The sequence below is a fragment of the Protopterus annectens genome, chromosome 1.part0, assembly GCF_019279795.1.
Source record: "Protopterus annectens isolate FY-2018-M chromosome 1.part0, PAN1.0, whole genome shotgun sequence".
Classification (NCBI taxonomy): Eukaryota; Metazoa; Chordata; order Ceratodontiformes; family Protopteridae; genus Protopterus; species Protopterus annectens.
The window spans coordinates 1,050,119,019-1,050,140,018 of record NC_056725.1 but is presented as its reverse complement, the minus strand read 5'-3'; positions in this window follow the sequence as shown (position 1 = coordinate 1,050,140,018).

The window sequence follows — 21,000 nt, the reverse complement described above, 5'->3', positions numbered from 1 at the left end:
CAAAGGGAGGGGGAGTGTCCATTTTCATAAAGGACACCTACACCTCTCGATTGGTGGCTACCCATGAAGCATCAGAAACCATACACGTTTTATTCACCATAGGCAAAACTGCCATACAACTGGTCGCATGTTATAGAACACCCTCCCAATCCCAGGAATCCCATCAAGCATTCCTGAAAACACTGGAGGATATGAATGTCACACCAAACACCATCATATTGGGTGACTTCAACTACCCCAACATAGACTGGGCCCACTATTCTAGCCCTAACACCCTAGCCCAAAGATTCCTGGAATTCATTAACTCAAATGCTATGGAGCAACTGGTCACTTCTCCTACGAGGAGAGATAATATACTTGACCTGATTATCACAAACATGGGGTCCAAATGCTCTGCACCGAATATAAACCCCTCACTAGTAAGATCTGACCATAAACTGATCACGTTGGATGTACATATCCCACCCCCACCCCCAGAACAAAAGACTACAGTGAAAAATTTTTCAAAAGCTGACTTTACACTCCTTAAGTCAGAAATGATATCCTTTAAGCCTACTGGGTTAATGGAAACCACATCCCAAAATGCTGAATCCTACACAACAGCCTTCTACGGACATCTCCAAGAATGCATGGATTAAGCAATCCCAACTAAAACCAAGACCCTCTCCACCAAGGGAAAACGCCCGGTTTGGTGGACTCCAGCTATAAACAAACTGTACAACAAAAGAAGGAAGCTACTGCAGGACAAAGCCAAATCCCACAAGGAAAAGGCTTCCCTGATCAGCACAAGTAAAAAACTACGTTCTCTCATAAAAACATCTAAAGCCAACTTTGAGAGAAAGATTGCCAAGGATACCAAAGACAATCACAAGGCCTTCTTCAATTATGTCAGAACCTTGGGAGGAAATTCTCAGATATGCTCTGAGTTGGTACACAACGACAAAAAATTCACTGACCCTACCGACATTGCCAATATTCTGGCAGATAGGTTCAGTGCAAATTTCTCCCTCCCTCACCCCTAAAGATGTAGTAATTATCCCTGCTGAATGTAACCTACCTGTCATCTCAGACATACAGGTGAAATCAGCACTCAACAAAGCAAAAACACAGCATCTATGGGACCCGATGGTATCCCGGTTGCGTGTTACGTGAACTTCAAGATGAACTAAACCCGCACCTAAAACGCTATTCAATCTTAGCCTCACTACAGGATATGTACCTGAACACTGGCACACAGCAACAGTGGTCCCACTCCACAAAGGGGAAATTCTACTGACCCTGGTAACTACCGCCCCATAAGTCTGACCAGCCTGGTCTGCAAGGCTATGGAAAGAATCATCATGGAACTCATAAATGGCGATATTGGAGATCTGCAGACCCTTGATCCCACCCAGTTCGGTTTTGTAAAAGGCAGATCCTGCCTCTTAAACCTGGTTGACTTCTTGAGACAGTCACTAGTGCCATCGACGAGGGCAAGGCTGTCCACACTGCCTACTTGGACTTGGCTAAAGCCTTTGACACGATACCACACTCTGGCATCATAGACAAGCTCAGCAGCCTAAATGTAAATCCATATGTCACAAGATGGGTAGCAAACTGGCTAAAAACAGAACCCATAAGGTCAAAATTGCTGGAGCCATGTCAGACTCAAAACCAGTCACGAGTGGTGTCCCACAGGGCTCAGTCTTGGGACCACTCTTATTCGGCATTTACTTCTCGGATGTGAAAGCAAATATGGGAGGATTATGGCTGACAAAGTTTGCAGATGACTGCAAACTGGGTGCCATAGTTGATTCACCTGCTGACACACACATCCTACAGAAAGGTCTCACTGAAACGGACAACTGGTGCCGGAATCATGGCCTCAAACTTGACGCCAAAAAATGTATAGTCATCCCCTTTGGGAAAAACAAAGTACCCACAAATTATCACATAGACAATAACCCACTGAGTACGAAAGAAGTAATCAGAGACCTGGGGACTCTAGTCGATAGTGACCTCTCCTTTGACAACCATGTTGCCAAAGTGGTCAGAAAGACATTCTACCTTGCCCATCTCATCATGAAGGGATTCTCATCCAGATCAAAGGAGGCCATTGTACCTCTATATTCCTCACTTGTCAGGCCCATGATTGAATATAATGCTCCATTTGGGATGTATCTCACCCGGCACATGCAACAACTGGAAAGACCCCAGAAGTACCTCACCAAGAGGATCATGGGTCTCAAACATGTGCCTTATCCAGCTAGATTAAAGAAACTCCAGCTCTATTCAGTAGCATACCGCCTGCTCAGAGGTGATTTGTGCCTAACATATAGGGCCATGTCCAACCAAGAACTGATGGACATGCTCCATCTCAAAAAATCCAGATCCACCAGAACCACTGAGCTAAAGATTTCAACCTCTGCACAAATATGAATAAAACATGCTGGAGGGATAGATTCATAACACAGAGGTTGCCCATACTCTGGAACAAAATCCCAGTTCATGTGAGACAGAGCCCTTCATTGGCACTGTTCAAGAAAAATCTCGATGCATGGATGGGAGATCGTAAGTTTACCCGGGAGTCACCTCAGTGTCACTACTAGACAGAGGTATAGTTTACTAAATAATGGGGTCCCACATGTGTCACTACTAGAGAGGCGCAACTATATAATACGGGGTGGCGTAAGCCACATCATTGTTGGCTAGGCTTGTAAATGCCCCAGGGCAGATAGCCTAGTACACTACTATGAAACTATGAAACTATGAATTGTAACAATTTTCATTGAACGAAGATAGTTGACCAGCATACAGGAAGTGTAAACAAATACTTACTTACCAGTAACTGAGCTACAAGAAAACCTGCCCTTTCCCCACTGTAGTGCAATCTAGGAGTTGGTATATATAATTAGCAGGGTGTGTGGATGGTGCAGCCCCCACAAGAGGAACATTAGGTAAACACTGAATACTCGTTATGTGGAGGGGCTGCACCACCCCATGTGTTTAGATATTTTAGAGTTTTGATATTTTTGAGTTTAGATATTTTTCCTGTCGATATTATGCTGTTATGACTATAGTACACTTCTTTAAACCTAGATGCCATGCCTTTACTTTTAAATTGCAGAACATAAAAGGATTTCTTCATCTAACCGTGGCCACATGGTGGTCAAACGTAAGGCTACTGTTTATGTGCGTACCCTGATCCCTGACCACTGGGTCAGCTCTTAGGGGCATATTATCAACATGATAATTAACTGGGATGGTTGACTTCCCAAAGGGTACAATTATGCATTTCTTAGCACTGAGCTTGAGACCATGGGTTTGGCACCATTTGTTAGTCAGAAATAGGCCTTCTTGAAGAATGCTAGTGTCCGTGGGAGAGTCGATGATAACTCTCAGCTTGCAATTATCTGCAAACTTAGCCATAAAGCTTCAGTATTTTGCTTCCATTTCAGATAAATAGATGCCAAAAAGGAGCAGACTCAGTACTGAGCCCTGGGGACTCTGCTAGTGACTGGCCTTTTGGTGGAGGAGACCTCACCTATTTTGACCTCAAGGGTCCTATCAGTGATGCATTTGGCTATCCAGAAGGTGATAAAAGGGTTTATATCTAAATTAGTAAGTTTGTCTATAATGCCTGAATAGGGTATTTTATCAAAAGCCTTGGCCAGGTTGAGGTAACCTGTTTGCACAGTCTTGTCTTCATCCATTGCTTTGGTGGCCCTCTCAAAGAATCCACCAGATTTAATAGGTTCATAGGTTCATAGGTTCATACTAGGCTATCTGCCTTAGGGCATTTATAAGCCTAGCCAGAATGTGTTTGGCTTTCACCACCCATTTTAAATTTATTTTGCTATGCCTTTTTTTGAGGTTAGTATACTGTGCCTCTGTCTAACAGTGACACAGAAGTGATACCCGGGGTAAAGCTACGATCTCCCATCCACTCATCAAGATTCCTCTTGAAGAGAGTCAATGAGGGACTCTGCCTAACCTGGACTGGGATTTTATTCCAGAGTGAAGGGAGCCTCTGGGTTATGAATCTGTCCCTCCAGCATGTCCTATTTATTTCAGTGCTGAGGTTCAAGTCTCTTGAACGCGTAGCTCGATGGGATTTGGATTTTCTGAGGTGCAGCATGTCCATTAATTCCGGGTTGGACATGGCTTTATACGTCAGGCACAGATCGCCTCTGAACAGGCAGTATGCCACTGAGTAGAGCTGGAGTTTCTTTAACTGGGCAGCATAAGACCTTCCTTAAACAAAACCGAACTGTGATGGGTGAAGTGTCCTCATTTATCATGTGCATGATAATTCTTTCCATGACCTTACATATGAGGCCGGTAAGACTTATGGGCCTGTAGTTACCTGGTTCAGTGGTTGTATCTCCTTTATGTAGAAGAATGACTGTACCTTCTTCTATTCATTGGGCACAAAACCTGACTATAGGTTCAAGTTGAAAGGTGATTCAAGTGGACCAGAGAGCTCATGTAACATGCTATTCATTAAGCATTCTGTGTGTTATAAGGGCCCATCGATGCAGTGTTTTGGGCCTTTCAAAGTGCATTGATGACCTGTTCCCTAGTAATGGTTGGAAGGATTGCGGTATGCAGTAGTTCCTTTGGACTATCGGGGGGGGGGGAGTGGGAGGAGAAATTTGAGTTGAACCTGTCAGCCAAATTATTGGCAATGGCCTTTGGCTCAGTGAGGGTGATGCCATTGACAATAAGTTCTGCATATTGTTGCGTATTTCCCCTGAGGTTATGGACATAGCTGTAGAAAGCTTTGTGGTTGTCTTTTGCCTGAGAAGCTATTTTTCTTTGAGGTTAGCCTTTGAAGTATTAATTAACCCTCTTAGCTGCCTGTTTAGATTGGTCAGGGAGCTTTTAGTATGGAGGGCTTTGTTACTTCTATGCTTGGCCAAGATTTTTTCTTTTGTTATACAACCGATTGATGCTGTGACTCCACCTGGGTGGCTTGTCTTTTGAGTTATTCTTAATATGAGATGGCAGAGCTCACTCTATACAACTACTAATATGGCTATATAGAGATTGTGTAAAAAGCTCAGCATATGCTATGGTATTTACTGGGTTTGGGGGTGCTTGGAATTTGCTTGGAATTTAGCCAAGGTGTCACTTAGCAGAGAGAGGTTAGCCTTGAAATTGTTCCTAAAGGTTTTTGGTTTTGCTGGGCCCTCAGATTTAATTTTTATTTTGAGCAATAGTGCCTTATGGTCAGATCTGATGAGTAAAGACATTACACTGGGTGAGGAACATCACTCTCCCATGTTTGTGAGTACAAAGTCAAGGAAGTTTGTACCCCTGGTAGGAGAATAGACCGACTGTTCCAAGATGTTGGTATTAACAAAGTTTAAGAATCACTGGACTTCTGCATTAGAAGTGATGCAGATTCCTAAACTATACTAGGGTAGTTAAGATCCCCCATGAATATAGTATTGGGTTGAACTATGAGGGATTCTAGTACACCGAGATAGGTAGTATGGGTTTCTTGAGACATGGAGGAGAACCTATAGGTTGCAAGGATTTGGTACGAGACCCTGTTTATGGTAATTTGCACATGTAAAGGTATAAATACCCACAAATCTGACATCTGCCATTTTGTTCTCAGTCTTATAAGGAATAGATTACAATGAATGAATGAATGAACAAATGTGGATTGTAGATTATTTGACATTTTTACAGTAAGTACGCCCTACACAAATTCTGTTAAGGACTGGGTGACACATAACTGCATGATTATTAAAATTACCAATTCTTGACTCAATTCACTTACATCATCCATTTGGTGAACAAAACACTCAGAAGCATAAAAATACACTTACATGAGTGCCATCTGCATCTTGGAGTAAGCATATCCTCTTATTTTCCATATATGCTGTATCTCTGTGGCTATTACCTGGATAAATGTTACTGCAAAAATAATTGTTTTTATGTTTTGCAGCCTTGAGAGTGTCACTGCTTTGAGTAGAACCTCAGAAAATTGTAAATATTTTGGGGGTGAATAATTACATGGTGATTAAATAAGAAGTGAAATTACATAGAAAATTCAGTTCTAATAGTAATGTAATAGTAGCAAAGTAACTCATTCACGAATGGGCAAGTAATTTGCTTTTTAAAGTGTCTGATGGGCGTCAACACAGCACTTTGCTCTCCAGTTTGGTTGCTTATATGTGGAGTCTGTAATGCCATCCCTGTATTTAAATACATTTTTTTGCAAAGTATCCTGATTTCCTCCTACATACTAAAGACATACCAGTAGCTACACTAGAAATCTTCTAAATTGTTGGCCTATAAATGTGTGTGTGTGTGTGTGTGTGTGTGTGTGTGTGTGTGTGTGTGTGTGTGTGTGTGTGTGTGTGTGTGTGTATGTGTTTGTGTGTGTTCTGTAATTGCCTTTTGTCTGCCAGGAAGGGGTCTCTCACAATCATGAATAGGTGAAAGCAGGAATCAGAAAATTAATGCAGGGATTTTACTGGATTAGAATGTTTAAGAAACTACAAACGTTATATAAGGTAGTTTGGTGGGTTCTATTATGCACAAATACTAATGAGTTGAAGTACAAAACATACTTTAATTTGAGAAAATTCTTTGCAGTGCATTTTCTTTATTCTTAGTTCTGAAAACAAGATGATTTATATTTGAACTGGGTAAGTGTTTTAAGTAGTGTCTAACCAAGAACAGATGTATGTATGTAGAAAAAAATGCTGTTTTCACCTCATGGGTCTGTGATTGTTGACTGGGGACTTTATTTAACCTTTATTTCTTACTTTATTTCTAAGACACTGCAGTTATTTTTGCCTGGTATGCTGTTTTGATAATGTTGATGAATGCTAAATATCTTTATTCTTGGAAAGGCTTCCGCTGGGAGATCTGTTTCTTTTTAATTTACTGAAGCAGACTGAATAACCTTGGGCATGAGGTTTCAAGAAGAAATCCTTACTGCAGCAACCAGGACCTAGAATCATGCCAGTGTGTTTCCTCGTGTCATTCTAGACGCTTCTGTATCAAAACAGTGCATGTTGTAATTCCGTGTTTGCTTATGACAGACAGAATCACTGCAACATGGCAGACGTGCTTAACTAGTTCCTTTGTCGAAATGTGCTCTTTTAAATTTTTATACGCTCATTACAGCGAGTATGTACTTGTAAGCTTAATAATGAACATAATAAGCATCTGTACAACTGAGTTATGTGCTTTAATTTATTTTGCTTTGAGTGCTATTATCATTTTTCTTAGGGCAAAACAAATATCTGGATAATCCTGTTCAAGTTTCTAGGTGATTTACTGCTTGTACAGAACATGTTCATTCATATTTTATATACCCTTAGTTACATTTGTAAATAAACAACAAAAAATAAAAATAAAAATAAAAACAAATACTGTTACAAGGCCTTAATAGTTATTTTGAATTGATTTGATGGGAATGGATTTGTGGGGGTATCATTCTTGTTATTTTAGCTCTGTTTATTTTAAAATGTTTTCCCCCCATTGCCTTTAAATAAAGCATGGAGAGCAGTTGGAGGGAAAACGATGAGCCAGAGTAACTGATTCTGTGATGTTGCATCATCAACAGCTCAGACGGCCCAGCCTGAGGAAGAGTACTGGTTATAGGTGAGAGTTAACTCATGGACTTATTAGAAGATGGACCTCAGTCCAGGCTTGTAAGTTTGTCCACCCTGTGTAGGTCTGCATCCACATTCCTTCATTTATTTTAACAACTCCTCTTATAGACTCCAGGAGGAGATCATAATAGAATAGCAAAACCCAAAATACTAAGGCAAAGGACAACTAAACTAAAACCTCTAAAATCAGAATGCTGTAGATTCAGAATGTCTCCTAAACAAACATTAGACAAATCTAAATAACATATATATTTTTTTCTGGGGGGCCTTTGCCCCCTTAATCTAAAAATTTGGACATCACCTTCTCACACCTCAGCTCTCTATAGATACTAATGCCAAGGTTGCACTTTTGGAGGAAACAGAAATACATAAACATACCTTTCAACCTACATACATTGAAAACAGGGACAAAAGTCCGTGAAATGTAGGGACATCCAGATTAAAATCTGGAAATCTAATTAGCATAAATGTGAATACCAGATAACTCATAACTCTTTCTGCTTCTAGTAACCCTCCAGTATTATTTTGAGACAAATCTGTGTGTGTGTGTGTGTGTGTGTGTGTGTGTGTGTATTTTGCACTACTTATCCTGGATATAACTATTTTTGCAGAACAGTAAAAGATACAATATATTAATTTTATAGCATGCATACCACATTCCTTGTTATAAAATCTTGTACTGACTGGCTTGTACAGCCATTATGTTAGGTGTTCTGCTCTGGTAACTGTACTTCCCCGGGGGTAAAACATTTGATGCAAATACTACCATGCTCACCATTGTGGCTTATTAGGGACATTGCCAGGACTTTCACTTGGGGGTTCTTCGTTTTACTAACAGTCACTATCCTCTTCACTATAAGTAAATGTATGGGGCCTGAAAATCAGGAAATCAAGATTCTCTCTTCAAGCATTTTAACAAAGCTATATTATATATTGGTAATCCTTCCTTTGCTGAGTAAAGAGTAAGGTATATGAAGGACGGAGGCTTTAAATATCTTTATTATTCAGAAGCCGAATTTGTGAGAACATGATAAAAATATACTGCCAACAGCCATACTTATAGGTCCTGTTGTCTTACATTGCATACTACTTGTGAATGTATTTCTGTTTTAATAACTATTTTAAATGCTTTTACAATATACATGTTTCAGCATATTAATTACTAGGCAGCTCATCCTTCATCTGTATCTGATAATCCTAAATTGGAGACTGGTTAAAAGAAAGTGCTGTGTATCTGTTTTATTTCAACTCACATTCAATTTGGTTACTATACAGCCTGACAGGTTTACTATTCCCTGACTGCTTGTATCACACACACACTGAAAGCAGTTAAGAAATGTTGTGTAGCAAACCACTAACACAGAAGTTAGATGTAAAAAATGCAGCAGACGTTATAAGAGGGTTTATTGTTTTCTCTTTAAGGTGTCCATTGCTTATTATTTCAGCTTTTCTTTTCATTTTGTGGAACGTGCACAAATCCTTAGAGAATGCCAGAAGTGGTGGTATAAATGAGAGGTCACTGCTTTTTTGACTGCTCTGTCTCTTAAATGCAAAATAACATTTTTTCTCTGAACAACTACACTTAAGAGTCCTATAGGGTGTGCATTTTCAAAAAAACACTTCCCTGACAGAACTGCAAGGATTGTAAATGGCCTCTGCCCTCATTAACTCTTATTACCCCTACCCCTATTAATCTGGTGCAGGACTTTTATTTACCATCATGTGCAGCTGCTCTCTTTTCTGGAGTTAAAGGCAGGTCTGAGAAATTGTGTACCCCTTCCAAAAATCTTTTCGTAATTCTTTTATAACTAACAAAGACTGCCCTAATGATGTTATCCAATGTAGCCTTTTAAATTCCGTAGAAAACAATTAAAGTCTGTACATTGAAGGAGAGTGAGTTTTATAGACTAAAAAAAAAGTATGACAATTGCTGTTCCTTGCCAGTTAGTATTTTCCAATTAAAGATGCAAATAGCCAGTGGGAAAGGTCTACCAGCCTGGTGCAGATATAATAAACCCACTTCTCTGCATGCCTAGGCATAAATAAGATGGTATTCCACTGCTAATCCCTGCAGGAAAGTGGGTGGGATGTGGGAAAGTGTTTTTTTTTTCTCACTTCAAAAATGCCCTTGAGGGTACTGTTGAAGCTGTGACTTAAATAAGCAGCATCCGACATTTTAACAGAGGAGGAAACTAGTCTTCCCGCAGTACACAGGTTCTTCATTTCACGCATATATTTTGTCTTAGGTCTCACGGAGCGCTACATTAAGTGTGCCGTTGCTGTGCATATGAATGATTCATTAGCAGCCCTTATAATTATTTTACAGTCATCAGGTGTATTAAGACTTAAAATTATATGTTGCTTGGTAACTTAAGAGTTTTCCTTGCAGCTAGCAATAGTGCTGCTGGGGTGGGGGTGGGGAGTTGGGGATTTGTGCAGAAATTGATATAACATATCTCCTTCAATTCACACAGACAATGAGATGAAAATGGAAAATTCAAGTCACATAAATATTATTTTAGAATGTCAGAAGTTTAAAATGAGAGATAAAAATGGCAAGCACTTCAGAAACTACCAGAAATGCACTGTAATATGATCATTATACAGGAAACTAATTTACTTAAAAGTGACTCACGCAAGCAAGTTAAAAACCATGTGGGAGGGTGAATGTGTATATTATGCATTCTCTGACAGGTAGCGTGGGAATGCTAATTTATGCAGACTCTGGGTTTACAGCTAAGCACACAGTATGAGCTGTGTGAAGATCCAGAGGGTAAGTTCATTGACTTGCAGGATAGCAACTGATCAGAACCTATTGCAGTAAATAGCTTTTATATAATCATCACCACACATATACCATGTTGATAAAGTGTAACAGAATTTCCAGTATGTTTTAGAGATATCATACTAACATGACATTTCAGTATAGCATTAGTGTCCAAATTAGATTGAGGATGTCCTTTCATGATCGAGGAACAAATTACTAGTGGCTAGTGATATAATTTTTGCTGCAGTTGACCCCTTCATTGTGTGGACAATACAGATGAAAGAGAGAGAGAGAGAATGGGTTGAAGTATACCTCAGCAGTGGAATTTAAAAAGCGTGGGTATGTGGAATATGAGGTGAGAAGGCAGGGGACATGAGCACAGAGGTTAAGTACAACAAATGAGTGGATTCAGTGGACTGCTGGTCTGCCCCTGACATCTTTGCATGTGTTACAGATATAGTATAAGGAAGTTTTTTTAGGGAGGAGGACTTTTTTCTCCATGCTGCATCATCTTATAGTTCCACATCCAGTGCCCCAAATCCATTGCCAGGTCTACCAGCCACCTTCTCACCCCTGAGACTTCTTCCAATAGATATGTGGCTGGTGTAGATCTTAAGGGCATCCTGGGGGCTCAGGTCATCACATCCATTGGGGTGGTTTTTGTTTTTAACATACTCCAGTACTCCTCCCTGCCTTATTGTCCCATGGTCAAGACTGGCATGCACTGGGGACATGTATCATTTTATCCTGCCTCTGCAATAGCTCAGCCACATCCTGATCTTATCCCCCTTTGGATCACACCTCCTAATAGGGATGTTCAGATCCTCCACCAAGAATCATTCCTTGAGACACTCACAGAACTGCCCTCCTACCTGAGATGGTAACACATATGATTCCATGCTGCTCCATCAGTCAAGCAAGCTGCCAATCAAACCTTAGTCAGCTGGGCCATAGTCAGGGCTTTATCCCTCTACATCACTGAAGCAGCTTAGTATAAGGCAGTTGTACAAAGTAAGCTGCTGACACACACACACACACACACACACACACACACACACACACACACACACACACACACACGTGCACACGCGCGTGCATGCACGCACACACAAACACACACACACACACACACACACACACACACACACACACACACACACACACACACACACACATACACACACACACGCACATGCACGTGCATGCACATACACACACACACACACACACACACACACACACACACACACACACACACACACCCACACATGCACAGAAACAGAAGATGTGAGAAACTGTGTATTATGTGTAACAGAGAACTGCATTATAAACAGTTCAAACATGAAGTCCATATAAATTTTCTTAGGAAACAAACTGCTTGCACTAAATGCCAAATGAAAATAAATTATGCAGTCTACAAAAGCTGTCTCTGTGGAATAGCAGGAATAAAGCCCTGATTGTGATCCAACAATCCCTAGTTTTTCTAGTATCCTGGGCATTGGAGGAACCAGTGGAGAGTAGTGTGAGTGTATGATAGAGTTCCTTACAGTGAAAGGGTTGTGTTCTTACGCACTGCAACACTGACCTCTAGCAGGGGCAGAAGAATCATGGATCTGAATGCAGCTGTGTGCTTGGACAGCCTAAGCAGCACGTGAAAACTGTAGTCATAATCACTGCATGTGAAGAACAGGTGTGCACCATAGTACAGTATTGTGTGCTGCACTTCGGCTGCACACACACAAAAGGCACAAGGTGGCCAGGACTTAGACTACATGAAAATATGAGGTCCTCTGTTGCTGTAGAAATGATGCCTTCTCCTTTGTCTGCTTCTTGCCTCCTTCTCTGATTATAAATGATAGTAGGCACTGAATGGTAAAATTCAACTGGGAAATGGAGACCCTCTAATGTGGTAATGAGAGACTAATATGGAAAGAAAATGAGCAAATATATAGCAGAGAAGGGATTCATGTTTGGCAGGCACAGGGAAAAACACTACAAGAAAATAATTCATTATACTAACAAAAGAGAAAATACTTGTGGCTGGGAGAACAACTTGGAAATAAAGAACAGGTAATATTTTTCTTCGCCATACATAATTATTGAATGTTGACACTAAGCTATCAGAAATGAAGACATTACTTCAGTCATGACATAATGTGAATGGAAAGGCTTGTTCTTAACTGGGATTCAAAACTGGGGTCTTAAGCATTCCTTATGAATGTCAGAAATTAATGATTTATTAGGAACTGGGTGACAGGCACATGATACCTTCAAAGTGACATGCATTTCCTTTCAAGACAAAATGCTAACATTTGCATTTTGTCACAGTATATTTCCAATAGAGAAGCAACTAACATTCCTACAAGACATTTATTTCATACCTTTCATTACATTTTTGTAAACAAACAAACAAAAAAAAACCACTTTACAAAAATACTATCATCATCATCATCATCACAACAGCTGGTCCATAGAAAAACAATTGTTAACCAGGATATGACTGCATAGGCAGGTTGTGCATTATTATGGAACCAGAGAACAAGTGTTCTTTGTCACTGGTTTGCAATTAATCATCTCAGACCATGTTTCAGTCACCCTCATACAAATCCTAGTCAACAGGGTATGCTTCTGACCTATAGATGGCTCCTGGGTAATTCAGCTTCAGGGTAACTAAGGCAGTACTGCAGGCCACTCATACCAGTCTTAGGCTTCTTCCACATGAACTGGAGATAGGGTGTCTTCTCTTTGGTTATATGACATCAAAACAGTGCTCTAGTTTAAATAGCTTGGACCATGGTTGTATCCCATCATTTACTGAATGCACTGACTGTATTCAGATCACACTCACTGCACACCCTCGATATATTCCTAAATAGTATTTCATATCTTCTCACTCCATAAGATAATATCCACATAGTAAAAAGAGTCTTCTTACTGCCTATAAAAAAAAAATCCTACCCAGTCCTCCCCTAGCACTTTCACATAAAGTCTGTAAATTCCATTGCAAGGAACTGCCTGAAAAGTTAGATTGCATAGCAGGTTACGTGCTGTTAGTAAAAACATGGTATACAGGGGTCAAAGTTTGATTAGTAGATTAAGGGAATAAAACTCATCATTTATAGTAGTAATAATGGACAACACAAAGTATCTCACTAACAACTTATAGCCTTACTCACCTGCACTAAGTACCAGGCAAACTCTTGCAGCCCAACACAATGCATTTTACACGTGTACCTGCAAAAAAATAAGCTAAATTAAAAATGTATTCACAGTTAAAATATTTACATTAAACTCTTAGACTTTATACTGTCCAGTTTATTTACAGCATAATAATAAACAAAATGTCAACAGTCAACAAAGCAAGGAAACCAACTGTTGTACCCAAAGACCATGACTTATATGATGACGATGTTGCTCCTCTTTACTACTATCAATTCCCTTCTTTACACCATAACTACTGTAGGCTGCAGGAACAATGTATTTACACATGTGAGTGCACACACACACACACACACACACACACACACACACACACACACACACACACACACACACACGTGACTGCATACACCACAGATGTTTGCTTGTGATCAAATGAAGGAGCAAATACATTTAAAATTACCTGGACATGTACTTCATCTTACTGCCTTGAGAATCATACAGTGCAACCCATTGCACCCCATGTCTTTCCAACCTAACGCAAATAATCAGAGACAAAGACAAAGACACAAAATCAGAAACATATTCTAAATATACTTAGGAATTTGATAGGATAACAGAATTTCTGTTAGCAAGCATTTTTCTGAAGGGTATGAAGTCTGAAACTCACATGTATTATTATTTAGTGAGTGTAGTCCATGATACTTTACCAGTAAGCCACACATTTTCTGAGAAACAGATGACAGATATGATGACAAAATCAAGGAAAGTTGAGAATTATACCCTCTTCATACACACATTCATGCAAAGACATACACAGATACACATGCACACGTATATGTGCACACACACACACACACACACACACACACACACACACACACACACACACACACACACACACACACAGTTACAACAGTTACAACCACTTGCATGATGGCATACCTCAAATACCTACTTGAGATAAAGTGGCTGAACAAGTTTACAAATAAATAATAGCTCAGAAATGTATTTTTGCTCACTGTAGTCAGAAGTATAAAGTGCAACCCACTGCATCTCCCTTCTGTCCTCTCAACCTCCTATCTCATAAACCAAAGGCAAAAACTCAAAACCAGGAACAGATTTTAAATATTTCTCTTATATACATTGATTGGTGGTTACTAGCAAGCAGTCCAGGAGACCATTAAGGAGCCTAGGCCAGATTTTCAGTTGCCCCAAAGCACTGTCTGGTTAAGTGATGTGCTCAGAGTTGCACAGTAGACAAATAAAGGTGAAAAGATTCAAGCCCTATATCTTTGGAACAGGAAGCAGTTCAGTAACTGGAAAGGCCACAGAAATCTGGAAAGGCTGCAGAAATACCTCACTAAAAGAATCACAGGCCTAAAGCAGATGCCCTACACTGACCGCCTTAAAAAACTCCAGCTATACTCTGTCGCATATCGTCTACTCAGGGGTGATCTCTGCTTAACATACAAGGCCATGTCAAACCCAGAGCTGTTGGACATGCTATGCTTAAAAAAATCCCAATCCCTCAGAGCCACACGCTCCAGGAATCTAAACCTTGTCATCACAATAAACAAAACATGCTGGAGGGATAGGTTCCTGACCCAGAGACTCCCCAGACTCTGGAATAGATTGCCCATACATGTTAAGCAGAGTGCTTCTTTGGCCCTCTTCAAAAGGAACCTTGACGATTGGATGGGAGAAAGGAAAGTCACCCCGGGGATCATGTCAGTCGCCCTGCTAGACAGGGGTCCAGGGAAGTAAATAGTGTGGGAAGAAATAGCCAGGGAATTGTTATGGCTAGGCTTGTAAAGGCCCTAGGGCTGATAGACTAGTACCAACCTATGAACCTATGAACCAGTCAGAGCTTCAGTCCTCTGTATTATTTGGCAAGCATCTAGCTTGTTGCTAGAATAACATGCGTTGCATTAGCAAGCATTTTTCTGAAGTCAAAAATGTACACACCTATCTTTATTTAGTGACTGCAATTCATGACAATTTAACAGAAGTCACAAATTTTACCAAGAAACAGACAAAAATACTTTTCTACATCTTAGGTTAAGATTTCTGGAAAAAGTAAAACAATATGTGGACAAAGGCACAAAAAGGGACAAATTTTAATACTATTTTATTTATTTTTTTAACTAATATTATTTTATTTTACCTGTTTGTTAACTGTTGCTCCTTTTCAGGAGCGCCCTAAGAGCAATATTTGGTTAAGTGACTTGAGCAAAATCACTTAATAGGCAAGTGGAGATTTAAAGATTAAATGACCAAAAAAGTGCAAAAACGAACCAAGCAGCTGCAGCACGGACTGTTTAATGTTAGCGCTTTCGGTTAAGGATATTCCTCCACCTTCTTCAGACATATACAATACAAAAAAACCACAGCACCACTTTTTATACACAATGAGCAAACTAATTAAAAGCAATTAGATAATTAATTGTTGTAAATACCTCATTACCTTCAACACAATTATTTAAAGAGCTAATACCTTTAATCACACACTGAATATTTTAAAACTGTGTATATAGTAAAATCATTGACTAAACAGTGTTCTCTTATACTATTAACAAATATTAAAATTAATGAAATAGAACAAACTAAAAAATAATAAAGTGAAATAAAATTAATTAAATTCAAATTCTACTACTATCAACCCTCCATAATGCATGTAAATATGTTGTTGTTATATGACCATTCAATACAATTGATTAATCCTACATTTTATGTATGGGAAGCTCGATAACTTTATAAGTTCATCCATAAATATTATTTATAATAATAAAACCAACAATAACAATAAATATAATAATAAACATGAGAATAAAATTAAAGAAAAATGCATCATAAAAATTCATAAATGTAGACCACAAATAGTGGCTGTTATTATTATTAATAGCAAAGTTATAGTTGAAAGGAACAAAATGTTCCAATCGTCATAGGTACAGGGTATGATGCTCTCTACTGCTATTTGCATGCTGTATGACTCTTTAGTTGTTCTGAAAGGTGGGTTTACTTCATTAACAAAACATATAATAAAAAAGTACAGGACATAACTATGAGGTGAATTCAGAAATACTCGTGTTGATTTCATTAAGATTAATAATTATGAAACTTTAATGCCTGGCTTGTTGACTGGCAGTAATCCTAGAAGGTCAGGATCTCCAAGGTAAAGGAAGAGAAGGAATCTCAAGCATGTGTTCATAAACATTTGAGCATTAGTGAACACACACACACACACACACACACACACACACACACACACACACACACACACACACACACACACACACACACACCAATGGCAACAGCTTACTTTCCAGGATAACTACTTACCAGAGATCCCATGGAAATGTTGCTTCACAACTCTTGCTAAACATTGAGCTTTTGCATCACAGCTGCAGCAAAGCTAAACACAGAGCATCCATATAGCTTGCTAAGCTAAGTTGCTTCACAGCTTGCTAAACTAAACACAGAGCTTTCATAAACTAAGTTGCTTCACTGCTTGCTAAACTAAACAAAGAGCATTCATAAACTAAGTTGCTTCATGGCTTGTTAAACTGAACATGGAGCTTTCATATGGCTTGCTTGCCAGCTTCCACAGTAAACATGGAGCTTCACTGCTTGCTTCCATAGTAAACATAGCAACATTCGACTGTCCAACAATAGTGAGATAAAATATCCAGGAAGTCTCTTTCCCTCTCTCTCTCGCTCTTACTCTTTCATTGGTTCTGCAATTGACCCAATGAGAGAGAGAGACTTTACAGAGATTTGTGAATGAAAAAAACATTGCAGCCAAGTGGTAATCAGGACTGGCAACTATGGCTGAGACAAACTTCTTTCCTAAACTGTTTTTCCATAATGAATTGCATTTTAATTGAGTTTGCATACCACTGCTCCTAGTGAATGACAGAGTGGTGTGCAATAATTTTATGAGGCATGGCATTTAGCATTAATATTTCAAAGCCATTATTCTTGGTTGTCATGGATGAGATTCAGGCTGTTGTTAAACCTGCTAGCTTATTCACAGACAAGAATAAATCTATTCTGAATTTTCATTGTCTCTTCATACATGTTGTTTTGTGGACTTCAGTTCTAGAAGTTCTTCACAACAGTAAGAGTATCTGTTTTACATTAAGAGTAAGCCAAGATGTATCACATGCATTTATGTTTTCATCATGACACAAACTATGCAGTTGCCAGCCAGCAACTCATCAGGTTTATCTCAATGTTGTATATTAATTCTTCAACTTTTTTGATAATAGCCTGTTGTGAAGGGTTTACTTTTTGTAACAACAATCTTTTGCCAGGACAAAGAATGCTTGCAAGTATCCACAGGTACTGTTATTAGTTCTCCACTGGAAAATGGGTTACCTTTTGTAGCCAAAACATCAGCTATAAGTAAAATAATCTTTGTTGCTGCTTCAGAACTTTCAACAAATTATCTAAACATAGACTGCTGCCCAGAACCATTTTGTTTCAGAGAGTTTGGTCAGTTAGTTCAGTGTTGACCTTTGACACTACTGAAAACAGATATATGCTGTAAGGCTGCTTAATGTTATACTCCATTTCTCTTGACAGTGATGCCCAATATACCTCTGCAATGCTCAGTTAAAAATAAATTATTTGTCTAAGAATTTTTAAACTCCCCTCTCTTTCAACTTTTTGTTTTCCAACCATTTTGTTTTTTGAGGAGGTGCCATTGCCACAAAATGAGCTATGATGTATTAAATAAGAAAGAATGAGACTATGACGTTGAGCTCCACTTTATCACAGTAAATCACAGAACCATGAATTATAATAGTGCTGACTCAGTGTTCCAAGGAGAGTACACCCACAAACTCCTTTCCACCTCAGTAAAGCTCAGAGCTGAGAATTATGTCTCTTGAGATGTATTGTTCCAGAATAGTCCACAACACCGTGGACTCTTATATTTTACACAAGATTCAGCAACTTAAAGACTATGACTGCATACTTCAGGCCACTCATGGTAAATGTCAGAAATGAAAATTCTGCCACAACCAATGTGATGCTTTAAAATGCTCCAAAATGATTCACAAGCTGCTTTTTTATTCAGAAACAGGAAGACTGCCAGTTTAAAATTTTACTCTCAGTAACTCATACAGCTGTGAATCATGGGACTACTAAAGACACACAATATCTGATAATTCCCACAGCTGTGAAGTACATTGTAATAAAATATATCATGTACTTAGCCGTAATTGTAAAATATAATGGATAGCATATACAGAAGTGCATTGTAATAAAATAAATCATACTTAGCTGGACTTGTAAAATAAAATAAAATAGATAGCATGTGCAGTTTCCAAACATATAATTCCTTGGCTGCAGTTTTTAATTTCATTTTTTTTACTTACTGTTAGTTCAGGTGCCTCTGTTTCTGCAGTAGATCTGAGAAATGGGATGCTGTTAGTGGTGCAGTTCTCATCATCAGCATGTATGCAACACAGGCACCAAGAAGAGTTTAACTAGAAACTAAATGCAGGAGATATAGGAATTATGGCACTAATGATGTCACACAGTACCCATGATTCCCAGCTCAGGGACAAAAATGCAGAATTTGAATGCTTTCTGTTAGCTTCATAGTGTAAGTTAAAACTGGAAAAAAAGGGCGATCCATGAATTTTGCAAGCTTGCAGACTCCAGAGAAGCCTCCGTGGTTGTCTGCACTGTCTGCAGCTACATGGCTAAGTTTGTTACACCTCTAGCCATAAATCTAATCCTAACCCTAAACTGAACCCAAACTTCAAGTGTAAACCTAACCTAATCTGAAAGATCAGTTGCAACTGGAAGACTCAAGAAGCATCCTGCACTCTGGCACTGATTTAGTGCATGTACAGTCTTGTGGCAAAATGACTACTTTAAAGTAAATAAAGAAGTTTATTAGAATAATCTGCCATATGTTTACCTCAGTGGATGCAGCCATCATGCTTCTATTGCATTTGTGCTTGAGTTGTCCATTTCTTTATCCTGTGCAGCTGGGTGCCAAAGCAATGGTGGTTTTGTGTAAATAGTATAAAAAGCTCATTATTTATTTATTTATTCACTTCTTACTTACTTTTATACTTACTTTAGTAAAGTTAAGAAAGTATTTTCATTTTTTTCCAGTTATCCAGTATTGCTGCACTATAAATCTGTTCAATATTGACTGACTATAATCCTCAATCATTAACCGGAACCGGAAAGCATATGAGGGTCAGGGCAAAAATATGATCCAAAATCAGGGAAGTAAAGTATAAGGTAAGTAGAATATAATAAATGTTGCAACAGTGATGACTCTGATTATGTAAACATAGGTTCTTAAGTAGTTACTAGGCATGCAGTCCAGAAAACCATTAAGTAAAATAGCCCAAATGCCAAATTGCCCCAAAGTGCTGTCTCTTTAAATGGCTTGTTCAGGGTCACACAGTAGATGAATGAAAGTGGAAAGATTAGAACCCTGTACCTTGCCACAGGAACTAGCTGACAAACAAGTCAGAGCAGTAATGGTCTATGTTAACTACCATGCTAATTAAAACTGAATAAGTGAATTAACTTAAGTAAAATGTAACATATGCAGTAGGGCCTTGTTTCCTCTTTCTCTGATGCCCACTGATTGATATCAGCACACTATGTCTAATTTTGCTTCCATCCAGGGGCACTTGTGTAGTCCAGCCAGTGTCAGAGGGACATAGGAAATATGTTTTACTTTTTAGACTACATTACACATCTCACTGTAGCTGGCGTACATTCTTCTTTTGTCTTTAATCATTCTGAGCATCGTCTTCTCTAGTGAATCCTATTTTCACATTATGTGGCCAGAGAATGTGAGTTTTAGTTTTACTATAAGATCTTCCAGTGAACAAACAGAGTTTATTTTATAAAGTAGTGACTGATTTGATCTCCTTGCCATCTTTGGAATTTTTAAATGTCTTCTCTAATACTACAGTAAAGACGCACACAGCTTATTTTTTAACCAGCTTTCACAGCCATTTGTTATTACTGGAAAACCATTGCTTTTACTATGTGCATAATATGATGTCTTTGCACTTTGAAATTTTATTCAGATTTTCCATATCTTTCCTTCCAAGAAGCAGGCATCTAAATTTCACGACTGCAGTCATCATCTGCAAAGACTTTTGAGCTTAGGAGAATAATAAAATCTGTCACTGTTTCCACATCGTCTCCATCTACTAGCAAATATGGGTAGATGACTTTCTTATGTTGAGCAGCAACACATCTTTTGTGCTTTCTACTATAACCTTCATCATCAGGCTATTCAACTCTTCATCACTTTCAGCCACCAGAACCTTTTGTATATCTGAGGTTGCTAATATTTCTCCTAGCAATTTTGATTCCAGAATCTAATTCATTTAACCCAGTATGTCACATATGGTATTCAGTGTATAAATTAAATAAGCAGGGTGACAATATACAGCCTTGATATTT